The following is a 16,378-nucleotide window of genomic DNA, read 5'->3' as shown; positions in this document are numbered from 1 at the left end:
GTTTTAGTGGTCAACCAGTTAAATATGAGCCAGCAGTGTGCAGCGGCATCCAAAAAAGCCAATGTAATCCTAAATTGCATTAACAGAGGGATACAATCTAGATCAAGTGAGGTACTAATACCACTCTATAAAACCTTAGTAAGACCGCACCAGTGGTGGGTTTTAAAATTTTTTAGAATCTCTTCTGTAGGTGTGGCCTGCTTTGTAGGAGTGGCTTTTACAGCCATGTGACCAGGTGGGAGTGGCTTGCCAGCCATGTGACTGAGTGAGAGTGGCTTGGCAGTCATGTGACTGGGTAGGCATGGCCAACTTGTAAAATGTGGTGAAACTCACTTAGCAACGCTCTTGCTTAGCAACCAAAATGTTGGCTCAGAAACTCTGGCTTTTGAAGCACACAAGTCTTAAAGCTGTCAAGTTACAAGACCCTTGCACCCCTAACCCTTTAAAAAAAAAAAACCCAGGGGAGTTCAAATTTGACAGCTTTAAGACTTGTGGACTTCAACTCCCAGAATTCCTCCTCCAGTCATGTTGGCTCAGGAACTCTGGCATTGAAGTGTGCAAATCTTAAAGCTGTCAAGTTACAAGACCCTTGCATCCCTAACCTTTAGGAAAAAAAACCAGGGGTGTTCAAACTTGACAGCCTTAAGACTTTAAGGTTTAGACAGGACTCTTGGAGGTGGGTGGGGCAATTGGTGAGCCAGCCAATCAGTGAGCGGCAGAGGAGGAAAGCATGGTGTGGACGGGCGAGTGGAGGGAGCTGGAACCGGTTCTAAACGGCACGATAGATTTGTGGAACCTCTTCTATAGAAGAGGTTAGAACTGGCAGGAACCTACCCCTGGACTGCACCTACAGTACTGCTTCCACTTTTGGTCACCACACTATAAAAAGATGTTGAGAATCTAGAAAAAGTGCAGAGAAGAGCAACAAAGATAATTAGGAGACTGGGGGCTAAAACATATGAAGAACGGTTGCAGGAACTGGTTTAATGAAAAGACGGACTAGGGGAGACATGATAGCAGTCTTCCAATATCTCAGGGGCTTCCACAAAGAAGAGGGAGTCAAACCATTCTCCGAGGCACCTGAGGGTAGAACAAGAAGCAATGGGTGGAAACTAATCAAGGAGAGATTCAACCTGATGATGTGATCAAAATTCAGACACTTGGCATCAGGTTCATATTGATGACAGTTGCTACGTTCCAAGGTCATGGAATCAACTTTTGCAACCTTGTGTAGCCACCTCAATCAAACCAGGGTTGCAACCCAAAGCTTTTCTTAAAAACTGAAGCTTGTACAGACGTGGGAAGACTATTAAAAGTTTATAGGATGGGTGTCACCATGTCACAGGTGATCCTTCACTTATGACCGCAAATGAGCTCCAAATTTTGGTTGCTCAGAGAAACAGTTGCTACGTGAATTTCCCCCCCATTTTACGACCTTTCTTGCCATGCTTGTTAAGTGAATCATTGTTAATTTAGTAACACGCTTGTTAAGCGAATCTGGCACCCCCTTTGCTTGCCACTGTAATAAGTAGGAATCAGTTGCCAAGCATCGGAATTTTGATCGTGTGACAATGGGGAATTTTCACTGGTCGTATCTGTGAAAAACAGCGCTGTTATAACTTTCCACAGACACAAAATGAATGAGGACCTCCTGTATTTTAAATCAGTTGGGCTTCTGTACAGTATATATAAAGAGACACAGTGGTTCAGTGGCTAAGACGCTGATCTTGTCAATTAGAAGGTCGGCAGTTCAGTGGTTCGAATCCTGAGCACCATGTAATAGAGTGAGTTCCCATTACTTGTTTCAGCTTCTGCCAACCTAGAGGTTCGAAAGCATGTAAAAATGCAAGTAGAAAATGAGGAACCACCTTTGGTGGGAAGGTAACAGTGTTCCATGTGCCTTTGGCATTTAGTCATGCCAGCCACATGACTACGGAGACGTCTTTGGACAAGGCGGGCTCTTCGGCTTTGAAACAGAGTTGAGCACCACCTCGTAGAGTTGGGAACAACTAGTACATATGAGCGAGGGGAACCTTTATCTTTACCTTTACAGTACATAAAATTCTAGACTGAAAGGTTCTTTCTATAGGTTAAAAAACAGAAGGGGGGGGGTTCCACACAGGATGCTCAGAACCATTCTATGTTGTATTCCAAAAACTTTCTCAAAAGTTTCCCTATAGTTTCCCTATAGTCTTCTATAAATCCTTTTCTTTTTTGTTTTTGCTGATACCCTTCAAAGGGCACACCTCTGCTACCTTGAGCTCAAGCTTGGAAAAACCTTTTGAATTTAGTCGCACTTGGAAAAGAACCAAGCTTATATTAAAAATGCCCGATTATTTGCTTATCCAGTGACCCGCGAAAAGATAGCTTCTCCTGGAAATGAGTAAAAAACAAAGCAAACTATGTCGGTTGAATTGTGATCCGAAGGATGTTTGTTGATGAACAAGAACAATTCAAGTAAACAAGATTTCTTGCCTGGCACCAGAGAGAAGAGAAGAGGGGAGGGGAGGGGAGAGTAGAGTAGAGTAGAGTAGAGTAGAGTAGAGTAGAATAATACAGAATAGAATAGGAAGAATAGAATTAGAATAGAATAGAATCAGTTGCCAAGCATTGGAATTTTGATGACGTGACTATGGGGAGTTGCAAAGTCATAAATGTGAAGACCTGATGCGGACAAAAAAAAAAATCTCAATACATAACACTACACATACCATATATTTTGGAGTATAAGACACATCTTTTTCCTTCAAAAAAGAGGCTGAAAATCTGGGTGCGTCTTATACACTGAATACAGCATTTTTTGCCTCCCCAAACCCCGTCCCCTTCACCAAAATGGCCATGCATAGCCTTTAGGAGGCTTCCAGAATGCTCCTGGGGGCTGGGGAGGGCAGAAATAAGCAAGAAATGGGCTGTTTTTTTGCTCAATTTCCCCCCGCAGCCTCCAGTAGCACTCTAGAAGCCTCCTAAAGGCTATCCATGCCCTTTTTTTGACAAAAAATGGGCCATTTTTTGCTTGTTTATGGAACCCCACCCCGCAGGAGCACTTTGCAAGCCTCCTAATGGCTATTCATGCCCCTTTTTGGAACCCCCCCCTGGCCCATTTTCAAGAAAAAACTGGCCGTTTTCAAGAAAAAACTGGCCGTTTTCAAGAAAAAACTGGCCGTTTTTACAAAAAACGGGCCGTTTTCACGAAAAACGGACCATTTTTATGAAAAACGGGCCGTTTTTGGGAGTTCTGCAGATTGCAAAAATAATAATAATAATAATTTGCCTCTTCAAAATCTTGGTGCGTCTTATACTCCAAAAATACAATACTCACTGCAGCTAGGATTGCCTTCGCGCAAAACTGGAAACAAATCAATACACCTGCAGATGAAATAATAATTAGAAAGGTACTCGAATGTGCAGAGATGGACAAAATGACCATGGAATTAAAAGAAAGAGAAGAATCAGATTATTATAAAATATGGAACAGAATTTATAAGTGGCTAGAAAACAGAAGCCCAAACAGGAAATAGAAGTCTCTTTTTGTTTTTTCTAAACTAGCATTGAATAAAAATTAACTAAAGTTACTAATTACTATCAAACCTAAAGTGTTGACCATAATGTAAATGTAATGGAGATATGAACAAATCAATATACTTACAATTGTTAGTACAACTGTTATTACACTACTACAGATGTTAAAACCGATAGGAAGGCAATGTAGAACAGAGAAGCTAAACATGTATGCCAATACAGAAGGCTGTAAAACTATTTTATATTGTTATGTTTGTCTTGTTTTTTTCTGTAATTGTTGCTTTTTTCTGTTTTTAAAGGTAAAAATGTTTAATAAAAACTTTTTTAAAAAAAAGACCTAGTGCTTTTTTTGGTGGCAAAAAATATGTAAGAAAGGGTCTTATTTTCAGGAAAACATGGGTAGTAAAGATTCATGGCTATCGTAACCAGAATAGGGTCTCCAGCTTGGGCAGGGGGTTGGACTAGATGACCTGCAAGGTCCCTTCCAACTCTGTTAATCTGTTAATAAATTTAACTTTGCGGAGACAAACAGAAAACCTTCGAAGCCAAAGCCACTATGTTAAAGGCAGTTGAACACAGTTGTAGGTTTCCTGGCAAACTCATTTGCTTAATTTCAAAGAGAGAGTCCGTATCCAGATACACGTCTTCACATTTTGTTTAGCGGGGTGCAGTTTTAGCAAATCTGCTCAGCCTGGGAGCCTTAGCATGGATTAAATTATCTTTATTAAATTATGGGTGTGCAAAGCACTTTTCGACATAAACGTTCCGATACCAGAATAATTGCAATGGCCTTCGTGACTACAGGACAGGGCATCTGGGAGTTAGAGACAGCCATTCCAAAATTTGCTTCATAAATGTAATTAAAATTGGATCCTATTAAGTGATCAAGAATATTCATTTCTAAAGCTCAAAGAACGCAGTAAGACAGGGCTCCACGTCTTTCTGGAATTAAATTAATTTCCATCTATTTGTTTTCCAGATTTCTCTACCAAACTGCTATTTTTTTTAAATAAAAGGACACCATTTCCTATCCAAATAGTTCAACAATACAGTTTGTGTGATCCAACTCTGCATGGGCTTCATTAGAACAGAATGAAGAAAGTATGCAGCAGCTGCCAAAAAAGCCAACACAGTTCTAGGCTGCATAAACAGAGGGATAGAATCAAGATCCCATGAAGTGTTAATGCCACTTTATAATGCCTTGGTAAGGCCACACTTGGAAGACTGCATTCAGTGTTGGTCGCCACGATGTAGAAAAGATGTGGAGACTCTGGAAAGAGTGCAGAGAAGAGCAACAAAGGTGATTAGGGGACTGGAGACTAAAACATATGAAGAACGGTTGCAGGAACTGGGTATGTCTAGTTGAATGAAAAGAAGGATTAGGGGAGACATGATAGAAGTGCTCCAATATTTCAGGGGCTGCCACAAAGAAGAGGGAGCCAAACTATTCTCCAAGGCACTTGAGGGTAGAACAAGAATCAATGGGTGGAAACTAATCAAGGAAAGAAGCAACTTAGAACTGAGGAGAAATTTCCTGACAGTTAGAACAATTAATTAGTGGAACAGAAGTTGCCTCCAGAAGTTGTGAATGCCCCAGCACTGGAAGTCTTTAAGAAGGTGTTGGATAGCCATTTGTCTGGAACGGTATGGGGTTTCCTGCCTAGGCAGGGGATTGGAGTAGAAGACCTCCAAGGTCCCTTCCAACTCTGCTATTGTATTGTAAGTGTGAATTGATAACGCAACTGTGTGTGTTATCATCTTAACCAAGCTGAACATCTTAACCAACGCAATAATCTTTTTCTGTTCCTCAGGCAGAGTAAGAAACTGAAAATCCACACAAGGTAGATCAAGTTGCTTCTGGCATTACCCAAAAATTTTGCCCAGGGCACTCGCTTCACTCGCTTCACTCGCTCGCACGCCAAACGCGTGCTCCATGCACATTTGCACCTAGAAAGATCTGCACATGCGCACAATGTTAGAAAAGGAAAGAAAATACATTTTTGCAATGAAGATTGTTCTGCGCATGCGCAGAAACAAAGATCAAGATGGCACCGGCGTCGATAAAACCCGTTTGGGGGCATAGCAGGCTGAGTACCTACTCAGCCAAACCAGTAGAAACCCACCTCTGAGGTAGATGTAACATTCTGTGCTTTTTCCCCCTCAAAATAATAATAATAATTTTGGTCTAATTTCAGGGGAATATAATCACGTTACAGAAAACCAGATATTTCTTTCAGAACCGAACTCGATCAAATGGGAGGTGGGCGGGGAGAAAGTTTGTGAGGGAAATGAGATTTGCTAAAAGCTGCCTTTATCTGGTTTGTTTCAGGTAGCCAACGGAGGAAAGGATATTTCACAGCCGTTAGCCCGGAAGAGTGTTGTAGCTAATGATGGAGATGGATAAAATTATTAACAGCATGATCGAACCTTTCTTTATTTAGAAATAGTCTTCTGTTCTTTCAAGTAGGGAAGCCTATGGATGAATATTGCAAAGAGTTTTAGCGCCATTCAATTCCACACTTGCTGAAATCACGGCATCCAGAGGTGGGTTTCACATAATTTTAACCATCGGTTCCAGAGGTGGGTTTCAACTGGTTCGGCTCGGTTCGGCCGAGTAGGTAATCATTCGGCCGGACATGCACCATGAATCAGTTCTATGCTCGCCGACGCCATATTGATTTTCTGTTGTGCATATGCGCAGAACAATCTTCATTGGAAAAAATGTATGTTTTCCCTTTTCTAATGTGGTGCGCATGCACAGACCTTTTAAGGTGCAAATGCGCATGTGTGTGGAGTGTGTTTGTGGCAGGCGCACACGTGCAAAAAAATTTGCACACTGAACCGGTAGTAATGGCAGCAGGAACCCACCCCAATTGGTTCTCCGTGCACCAAAACTGTGAGCGTGCACAGCTTGCATGCATGCATGCAGTTTAGAAAATGTGGCTACATAGCAATAGCAGTTAGACTTATATATCGCTTCATAGGGCTTTCAGCCCTCTCTAAGCGGTTTACAGAGTCAGCATATCGCCCCCACAGTCTGGGTCCTCATTTCACCCACCTCGGAAGGATGGAAGGCTGAGTCAACCTTGAGCCGGTGAGATTAGAACCGCTGAATTGCAGATAACAGTCAGCTGAAGTGGCCTGCAGTACTGCACCCTAACCACTGTGCCACCTCGGCTCTTAGGACAGTATAATATTGGGGTGGATGGGTAGGGCTAGGGCAGGCGTACCCACAGGTTGAAACTACTAGCTCGTCTGAACCGGTTCAAACCGGCTGAATACCATCACTCACTGCATTGTAAAGTGCCAAAATATAATCAGATTATATCCCCATTCCATTACAGGTAGTCCTCAACTTACAGCCACAGTTGAGCTCCACATTTATATTGCTAAGTGAAATGGTTATTAAGTGAGTTTTGCCTCATTTTACGACCTTTCTTGCCACAGTTGTTTAGGGAATCACTGCAGTTAAGTCTAGTAACACGGTTGTTAAGGGAACCTGGCTTCCCCATTGACTCAGAAGGTCACAAAGGGTCATCACATGACCCCGGGACAGTGCAACCTGTCATAAATGTGAGTCAGTTGCCAGGAGTCTGAATTTTGATCCTGGGACGGACTGTGGGGGTGCTGCAACTGGTCGTAAGTGTGAAACCCAGTCATAAGCCACTTTTTCAGTGCCGTTGTAACTTCAAACAGTCACTAAACTGTTGTAAGTCGAGGATTACTTGACCTGTGCCTTTATTTTAAGTAGAACTACTTTTTTTTCTCCATTTCCCCCCCAGCATAGATAGGAAAATCCAGTTTACTTCAGAGTTAAGGGGAAGGAGGTAAAATGCTTCATAAATCAGGACATTAATTTGAGCATCTGAGGGATTCCCATGCTTTAACAATGCTTCCTTTCCGTGCAAATCTTGTCACTTTTCAGATTGTTGGTGTCTAAAATATGACAAAAATCATTCATTTGCTTGCAATGCTTTGTAAGGCCCGATTTTGCTCCTCTGTGTTATTTGTACTGTACTAACCACCCGGTAAAGCAAACACACAACACCCCAAGATTGGAGTTTCTTGTGATTACGTTTCAAAATGGGTAAAATGAAGCTGTCCTGATACTTTGAGAAAATTCTTCTTGGAGCTGGAAACTCAGCAGATACTCCTGCGTCGTGGTTCTGGTGAGCCGAAGGCGCCCTCTGTAGGGCGATGCTTGTAAGTGTTCTCAGGTACAAGTTAGCCTCTTCATCCCTCTGAAGACCACAGAGAATTCTTTGGAATGAAGTACTTACTTGGCTTATGTCAAAATCAGAGGGACAGAGCCCTTTCATTATTTCACACTTGAGGTTGGCCCTGCCTGGTGGAGGAAGGCCAGTGGCTTCCAACTGCCTTCCCCTCCAAGCCAGACAATAGAAGAACTAGATCACAACACAATGCAAATCGTTTGCGCCGAATCGCAAGGCAGATTTGTTGCCCTCTGCAGAATCTTTGGATCGAAAGGCTCTCAAAGTTGATTTTAGAAGTTGCCAATGGGTTTAGAAGTGCTGGATAAATTAGGAACACCAGTCAAATCATTTCCATAAAGAAAATTAAGTTAACACAATACTAAATTGCATTAACAGAGGGATGCAAAATGAAGATTAAGTAAGGTACTAATACCACTCTAGAAAGCCTCAGTAACACCACACCTAGAATACTGCATCCAGTTTTGGCCACCACAGAGTAGAAAATATGTTAAGACTCTAGATAGAATGCAGGGAAGAGCAATCAAGATGATTAGGGGACTGCGAGCTAAAACATACAATGAACAGTTGCAGGAACTGGGCATGGCTAATCTAGTGAAGAAAAGGACCAGGGGAGACGTGATAGCAGTCTTCCAATCTTTGAGGGGCTGCCACAGAGAGGAGGGGGTCAAGCTATTTTCCAAAGCACCTGAAGGCCAGACAAGGAATAATGGATGGAAACTGAAGAAGGAGCGATTCAACCTGGAAATAAGGAAATTTTTTCTCGCAGTGAGAACAATCAACCAATGGAACAAGAAGTTGCCTTCAGAAGTTGTAGGCGCTTCATCACTGGAAGCTTTCAAGAAGAGACTGGACTGCCATTTGTCAGAAATGGTATAGGTTCTCCTGCTTGGGTAGGGGGATTGGACTAGATGACCTACAAGGTCCCTTCTAACTGTGTTAATTCATCAAAGCAAAGGTGTTTTTTTTTAAAAAAAAACAACCTATGTTCCAGTCTGTGAATTTATAAAGTTTACCATAACATAGATTTATGACTGGTCCTGGAAAGGAGTCATATTATTTATTTATTTATTTATTTATTTATTTATTTATTTAATTAATTAACTTGTATGCCGCCCACTCTCGGAAAACTCGGCTTACAAATAAAAAGGGAAAGGGGAATATAAAAATAAAAAAACAACAGTTAAAAATTCGACAACATTCATAACACAAGATGGGGCTGGATAATTCAACAGCCCCAGGCCTGCCGGAACAGCCAAGTCTTGGTCGCTTTGCGGAAGGCCGGAAGGGTAGTGAGAGTCCGGATCTCAATGGGGAGATCGTTCCATAGGGCCGGAGCAGCAACAGAGAAGGCCCTCCCCCGGGGGGGTGGCCAGCCAACATTGGCCAGCAGATGGAATCAGGAGGCGGCCTAGTCTGTGCGATCTAATAGGTCTCTGGGAGGTAACTGGCAGAAGCCGGTCTCTCAGGTAGCCAGGTCCGATACCATGTAGGGCTATTTACTCATTCAGAAATTGTAGCATGTCCACAGAAGAAAACCAGCTTAATTTTCAGCATCTCTAGAGATCCTGGTAATTATATGGGGAATTCTTCACCTTGGTGTATAATGCCAACTGTTAAGCAGCCCGGACAAGAACAGGTGAGTTTTGAAGTCCACCTTTGGATGGTTTTGCTTAGCTATTATTTGAGTCAGAGCTGTGACCCATAACCTGCTTAAGTGCTAGGTTAATCAACCAAGACTCTTGTTGCTCACTGGACAGAGACAACTTTTAATTGGCCGAGCTGAAAATTAAATGTGCATTAATTTATCTTCCAGGAATGCGATTGCTATATATATAAAAAAACAATGCCTCAAATCAAGACCACTGGGTCAAATAACCAGGAGTGGCTACTTGATAATATACTGTGTTTATAGTATGCCTTTCATTTTCTGCAGAGTCTTAAAAAGTTTGGGTAATACCCATGTACATATCTGAAGGTGATCTATTGCTTAATATATTAATAGACTAACAACTGGGTGATTCATCAAGGACATACTGAAGTCTGTTGACGGTGAATATAATTTCATTCTATCAACACAATCCCAGGGCTGAAAACGTAGCTGGAGATACAGAACTGCTTTTCCTGCAGTGGAATTAACTCCCCTAAAAAAAAAAAGAATATAAGTGTATGTGAAATATAACAGATGATTCACTGGCTACAAATTTGTAATATTGGGAAGATTCGTTGGCCACAGCCACACCATCTGGCCCTCCCAAATGGAGTGGCTCTGGATTGATTCTTAACTTGCTGCTGTCTTATTAAAATAAAAGCTCTAGGCAAAAGAAGCAAATTCCAAGGATATCATCAGCCAAACGTTTGGGATTGAGTTTAATTAAGTTTGCCAAATGCTGTCTGTTCATGCCAGGTGAACCAGGGAGCAAAATATTAGCCTTGCAAGATAAATGCAGCTTCTTGCATGGCCCCGGATTTGCCGAGTGGCCCTTGGCAAGTCTTTAATTGTCCAGCTGCATTGATGACTGGCAGGGTAGATATACCTGTACATTCTTGCGTCCATGGGAAGTCAGTCTAAGCCTGCTTCATTTGCTGTGGGGAAAAAAGGAACAAGATATGTAGCAGACAGGTCTGAGGCCTTTAGATTGATTTCAGCTGAAGATGAAATAATACTTACACTTTTTTCTCAGAAGGAATAAATTATAGTTATGTTCCTTCTGAATTATTCTGTTCTGTTCTGTTGCATTCTGTTCCATTCCATTCTGTTCTACATTCCATTCCTTTCTATTCTGTTCTATTCTGTTCCATTCCATTCTAGATTCTCTTTTCTTCCATTCTGTTCTATTCCTTTCTATATTCCTTCTATATTCCATTCTATATTCCATTCCTTTCTATTCTGTTCTATTCGGTTCCATTCCATTCTAGATTCTCTTCTCTTCTCTTCCATTCTGTTCCATCCCTTTCCATATTCCTTCTATATTCCATTCTATATTCCATTCCATTCTGTTCTATTCTGTTCCATTCCATTCTAGATTCTCTTCTCTTCCATTCTGTTATATTCCTTTATATATTCCATTCTATATTCCATTCCATTCTGTTCTATTCTGTTCCATTCCATTCTAGATTCTCTTCTCTTCCATTCTGTTCTATTCCTTTCTATATTCCTTCTATATTCCATTCTATATTCCATTCTATATTCCATTCTGTTCTGTTCTATTCTGTTCCATTCCTTTCTATATTCCTTCTATATTCCTTCTATATTCCATTCCTTTCTATTCTGTTCTATTCGGTTCCATTCCATTCTAGATTCTCTTCTCTTCTCTTCCATTCTGTTCCATTCCTTTCTATATTCCTTCTATATTCCATTCTATATTCCATTCCATTCTGTTCTATTCTGTTCCATTCTGTTCCATTCTACATTCTGTTCTATATTGCATTCCATTCTGTTCCATTCCATTCTATATTCCTTCTATATTCCGTTTTCTATTCCATTCCTTTCTATTTCCTTCCATTCTGTTCTGTTCTATTGATTTGATAGATGAAGTAATTTGGCAAGCATTAAAGCAGGTTACTTATTTTATATGAATAATATGGAAAGGGATGGAATGGAGGCTGCCCAATTGTATAGCATCTAAAGGCTGTTACAGTAAGTCACATGACTTACAAGGAAGCAGATATTTTTGATGACTGGGAGCCGACATGGAAACTGAAGAGGGAAAAGTCAAACATTTAATTAAAATGGTTGCCTCTAGAAATATGACTATTGCACTGGAATGGTTTGTTAGATGCTCCTTTTGATGAGTTGGGGACCAGACACAGATTTTATTTCTGGCTTTAAATCTAGATGCTTCTTGATCATCTTTTCCAGCCATGTGTGTATTTTCATCCAATATTTTCTTTCTTTCATACATGTCCACCAGATATGATGCTAAGGACCTGGAGCCTGATTACATTTCCAACATTTGGTGGACAAAGCAAAGGAGAACTCCTGAAGAATCCAGTTAGTGGTAACTTGTATCTCCCTTTGGGATTGTAAACAGGGAGGCAACAAATTGTGGAATTGCCCAAGGAGCAGTTTTTCAGATTCAGATTTCAGATTTAATTTATTTGTATGCCACCCTTCTCCGGGAGGGACTCAGGGCGGCGAACAACTCAAAAGGGGAAAGGGGATACAAACACAATACATATAATTAAAATACACAAGAGTCATACGGCCATACAAGTCGAGAGGGGAGGGGAACTCATCAACCCCAGGCCTGCCGACACAGCCAGGTTTTGACGGCTTTCCGGAAGGCCTGGAGAGGGGTGAGGGTCCGAATCTCCGCGGGGAGTTCATTCCAAAGGGCCGGAGATGCAACAGAGAAGGCCCTCCCCCGGGTAGTAGCCAGATGGCATTGGCTGGTAGACGGAACCCGGAGGAGGCCGACCCTGTGCGATCTAACGGGTCTGTGGGAGGTAATTGGCAGAAGGCGGTCTCTCAAGTACCCAGGTCCAATACCATGAAGGGCTTTATAAGTTACGACTAGCACTTTGAAGCGTATCCGGAGACCGATCGGTAACCAGTGCAGCTCGCGGAGGATAGGTGTAATGTGGGTGTACCGAGGTGCACCCACAATCACTCGCACGGCTGCATTCTGGACGAGTTGTAGTCTCCAAATACTCTTCTTTCCTTAAGAACTACATACAACATCACACGAATATATACTGGAAACCTGTCCTGGCATGGTGGTCATACTTTTACCAAGATGGCATCAAAGCAGAACTCACGAAGAAGCCAGCTAGTGAAACTTATAGCTTCCTCTGGGATCATAAACAGGAAGACCACAAATTGTGGTTTAGTCTGACATCAAATGGCCTTAAGAAGCTAAGTCAAAATCAGATAAAATGCCTTGTGGTTTGGCATACCGACCGAGTGAACCAAGGCTCTCTCTGTATGTGCATTACTTCTGAACATGTAACACATTATAGTCTCACACCAAGGGTATGGGCAAGCCAAGGAGATACTTTGGAGACTGGCTTTCTAGGTGATCTTTAGCAGTGGCTCTAAGAATAAGAGTTCAGATCCATTTTCTCTACGTCAATAGTTACAAAATTGTACAAAAACCACACATAAGTTGTTGGATGTTTACTTTCTGTACTTAACAGGCACCTGTCAGCTTCCTTACCCTGGCTTGCTTTAATTTCTGAAATCTTCTTTTCATTAACCGTGGCACGACAAAACCGCGCTCCACTAAAGCGCGCCCGATTAAACCGCGTTGCTGATGTCATCAGCAGGGCGACAACAGCGACCGCGGAGAAAAAAGAGCGCTTTAAATAGCGCTTTGAAAGCAAGCCGGTAAGGATTAGGTTTAGGGTTAGGTTAAGGGTTAGGGTTAGGTTTAGGGTTAGGTTAAGGGTTAGGATTAGGTTTAGCGTTAGGTTAAGGGTTAGGTTTAGGGTTAGGTTTAGGGTTAGGTTAAGGGTTAGGTTTAGGGTTAGGTTTAGGATTAGGTTTAGGGGGGTTAGGTTTAGGTTTAGGGGTTATTTTTAGCTTTAGCGTTTACAGCGTGCTTTTTCGTCGCGCTGTTATGACGTCAGCTACGCGGTTTCGTCGAGCGCGCTTTAGTCGAACGCGGTTTTGTGGTGGAACCTTCATTAACAAGTGGTAATACATGGAATACGGTAATACATGGGGGGGGGGAACATGCACTTTTAGTTTCTTCTCCTTTTTTAAAATAACATATCTAGGTTTGCACATATTTTATGGAGATGCATAGCTGTTAGCCAAGTGCCTTGTTTCCTCTTCTCTCCTCTCTTCTCCTCCTCCTCTTTCCTCTCCTACCCTCCTCTCTCTTCTCCTCTCCTCCTCTCCTCCTCTCTCCTCTCCTACCCTACTCTCTTCTTTCCTTCCTCTCCTCTCCTCCTCTATCTCCTCTCCCTTCCTCTCCTCCCTCCCTTCCTCTCCTCTCCTCCTCTCTGCTCTCCTACCCTACTCTCTCCTCTCCCTTGCTCTCCTCGGAATCTTTTCACTCAACTCTCTATTCTAGTTGCATCTCTCATCTCTTGTTTTTAAGAGAAGAACAAGTCCATGTAACAATTGTTTCAAAGCACCACCTGACTTCTACTTTCTTCAGAATCTAGCAAGGAGTAAGTTAGCTAAATTAATGGGGTAAAAGTGGAGCGAGGAAGAAATGTTCATTAAATAATACGAATGACAGATGCAGAGAAGGCACGCATGTGCAGAGGCAGAAACATCTGGAGAACATCAGAGATGCTGTTTTGGATACCCAAAAAATGTCCCTATCATAAGAACAGTGTTAGGCAGTGTTGATCCCTGGACTAAAAAGGCAACTTTATTAAACGGTTCCACCACAAAACCGCGGTCGACTAAAGCGCGCTCGACGAAACCGCGTACCTGACGTCATCACAGCGCGTCAAAAAAAGCACGCTGTGAGCGGTAAAGCTAAAATTAACGCGTAAACCTAAACCTAACCCCCCCAAACCTAACCCTAACCCTAACCCTAAACCTAACCCTTAACCTAACCCTAAACCTAACCCTAAACCTAACGCTAACCCTTAACCTAACACTAACCCTAACCCTAACGCTTAACGTAACCCTAAACCTAACCCTAACCCTTAACCTAACCCTAACCCTAACCCTAACCCTAACTCTAACCCTTACCTTTACGTGAATCGGCTTGCTTTAAAAGCGCTTTTTAAAGCACCCTTTTTTCTCCGCGGTCGTTGTTGTTGCGCAGCTGATGACGTCAGCGACACGCTTTAATCGGGCGTGCTTTAGTGGACCGCGGTTTTGTCGTGCCACGTATTAAACACCAGGCCTTCTTAAATCACATCACTGTAGCCAATTGCCTTTTAGTGCAGCCTATCGAAAAACATTATTCTGCTTGTTCTTTCTCACGACTCTGACAATATCTGATTATTCCATTTGCGGCTTCCTACAAGTAACCGCAACACACACGGGCCTTTAAAAAAAAAATTGCCGAGATTTGTAAGACATCCCACGGCTCAATGCACATTTTATTTAATACAAAAATTGTATTTGGAGCTGTTTGATTTTCAGAAATAACAAGAAAAACGGCTCCAATTTATAATGGTAATTAGTTTTCAACCCACCAAGTCTGAATATCTCTGTATTTACTACCTTGTAAAGGGCTATCACAACAAGCCCTGAAGCATTATTTGAAAATTAATAAGCTAAAGAAGAAGGGCATTCTTCTCCCTTGCATAGCAACACAGCCCGCATTAAGCTTTTTTGATTGCGAAATCCAGCTTTTTCAATTACAGGTTTGCCAAATTGTGAAGCCTGGAAAAAAAAAACCCCAACTATAAAAGGCAATTATCAATGTTTCTTAATGCCACAAATGAGTAATGCAATGTAGGCTTTATTACGGCTCAAAAACAAAGAATTATGTTGTCGAGAGACTGAGCGATGTCTGGGTGAAATCAAGATTGACTCACAGCATTCCAGACCTGCTCCAAGAAAAACATAAGCCTCCTTAATGGTAGAGGGGAAGAGAAAGGGAAAGAAAATCTGGCAGTTCCTCCGCATTTTTAGAAATTAATTAGGAACTGGAATCGGAATGTTTTCTTGCTCTCATTATTGTAATTTTTTTTTCTTCTTCTTCTTCATGCAGTTTGCAAATTGTGCTCGGCTCAGGAAAGACATTGCAGACGTCCTGATGCTAAGACTTTAAATGTTGCATTTTCATGGATTTTTAGAGTCCTATTGGTGTATACAAGGCACTACGGAAGATTTAATTAAGATCCTTTAAATAGAAATAAATAAAACCCGTACTTCAATTGTGAGTGAGGGAGACGAAGGAAACCTTTCAATAAAATCTCCCCAGAGATTTCTTACCAAATCACTCCTTACTGGCTTTGTTGTGCAATTAAGGCTAAGATTCCGTTATAGAGGAGGCGGAGGCCGGGAAAAGGCTCTTTATTCATTCGGCGTTTGAGGCATAAAGGGTTAGGCTTGAGGAAAACCATTGAAAGGGGCTACACAATAGCAATAGCAGTTAGACTTATATACCACTTCATAGGGCTTTCAGCCCTCTCTAAGCGGTTTACAGAGTCGGCATGTTGCCCCCAACAACAATCCGGGTCCTCATTTTACCCACCTCGGAAGGATGGAAGGCTGAGTCAACCCTGAGCCGGTGAGATTTGAACAGCCGAACTGCAGAACTGCAGTCAGCTGAAGTAGCCTGCAGTGCTGCATTTAACCACTGCGCCACCTCGGCTCAAAACTCCTTGGTGCGTGGTTTCCTCAAAGCACAGAGACAGCCATATCCACCGGAAAACTCAGCGTAGGTTTATACTTTGGAGGCATCTCAAGATCACTTCTACATGTGTGGATTGGCACATCCATGTGGCTTTTCATGAGAAACACGCAGGCCACATCCTGTGGAAGCTGACTCTTTCAGGAAATGCAAGTCTTTTTGCTTTGGGAGGAAGTAATACTTAGTTCAGGGATGGCTAACATTTTTGTACTTGTGTGCCGAAATCCTGCGCATGTGCGACAGTGCGCTTGCATGCCCATACCCAAAATGCAATACGCCCTGCTGGCCTGCACATGTATGCAGCCTCCCCCGCATAGGCACGTGACAGACATCCCGTGCTCCTCTCACACATGC

Source organism: Thamnophis elegans, chromosome 11 (assembly GCF_009769535.1).
Source record: "Thamnophis elegans isolate rThaEle1 chromosome 11, rThaEle1.pri, whole genome shotgun sequence".
Classification (NCBI taxonomy): Eukaryota; Metazoa; Chordata; class Lepidosauria; order Squamata; family Colubridae; genus Thamnophis; species Thamnophis elegans.
The sequence above is the reverse complement of the archived record's forward strand: the minus strand, read 5'-3'. Positions refer to the sequence as shown.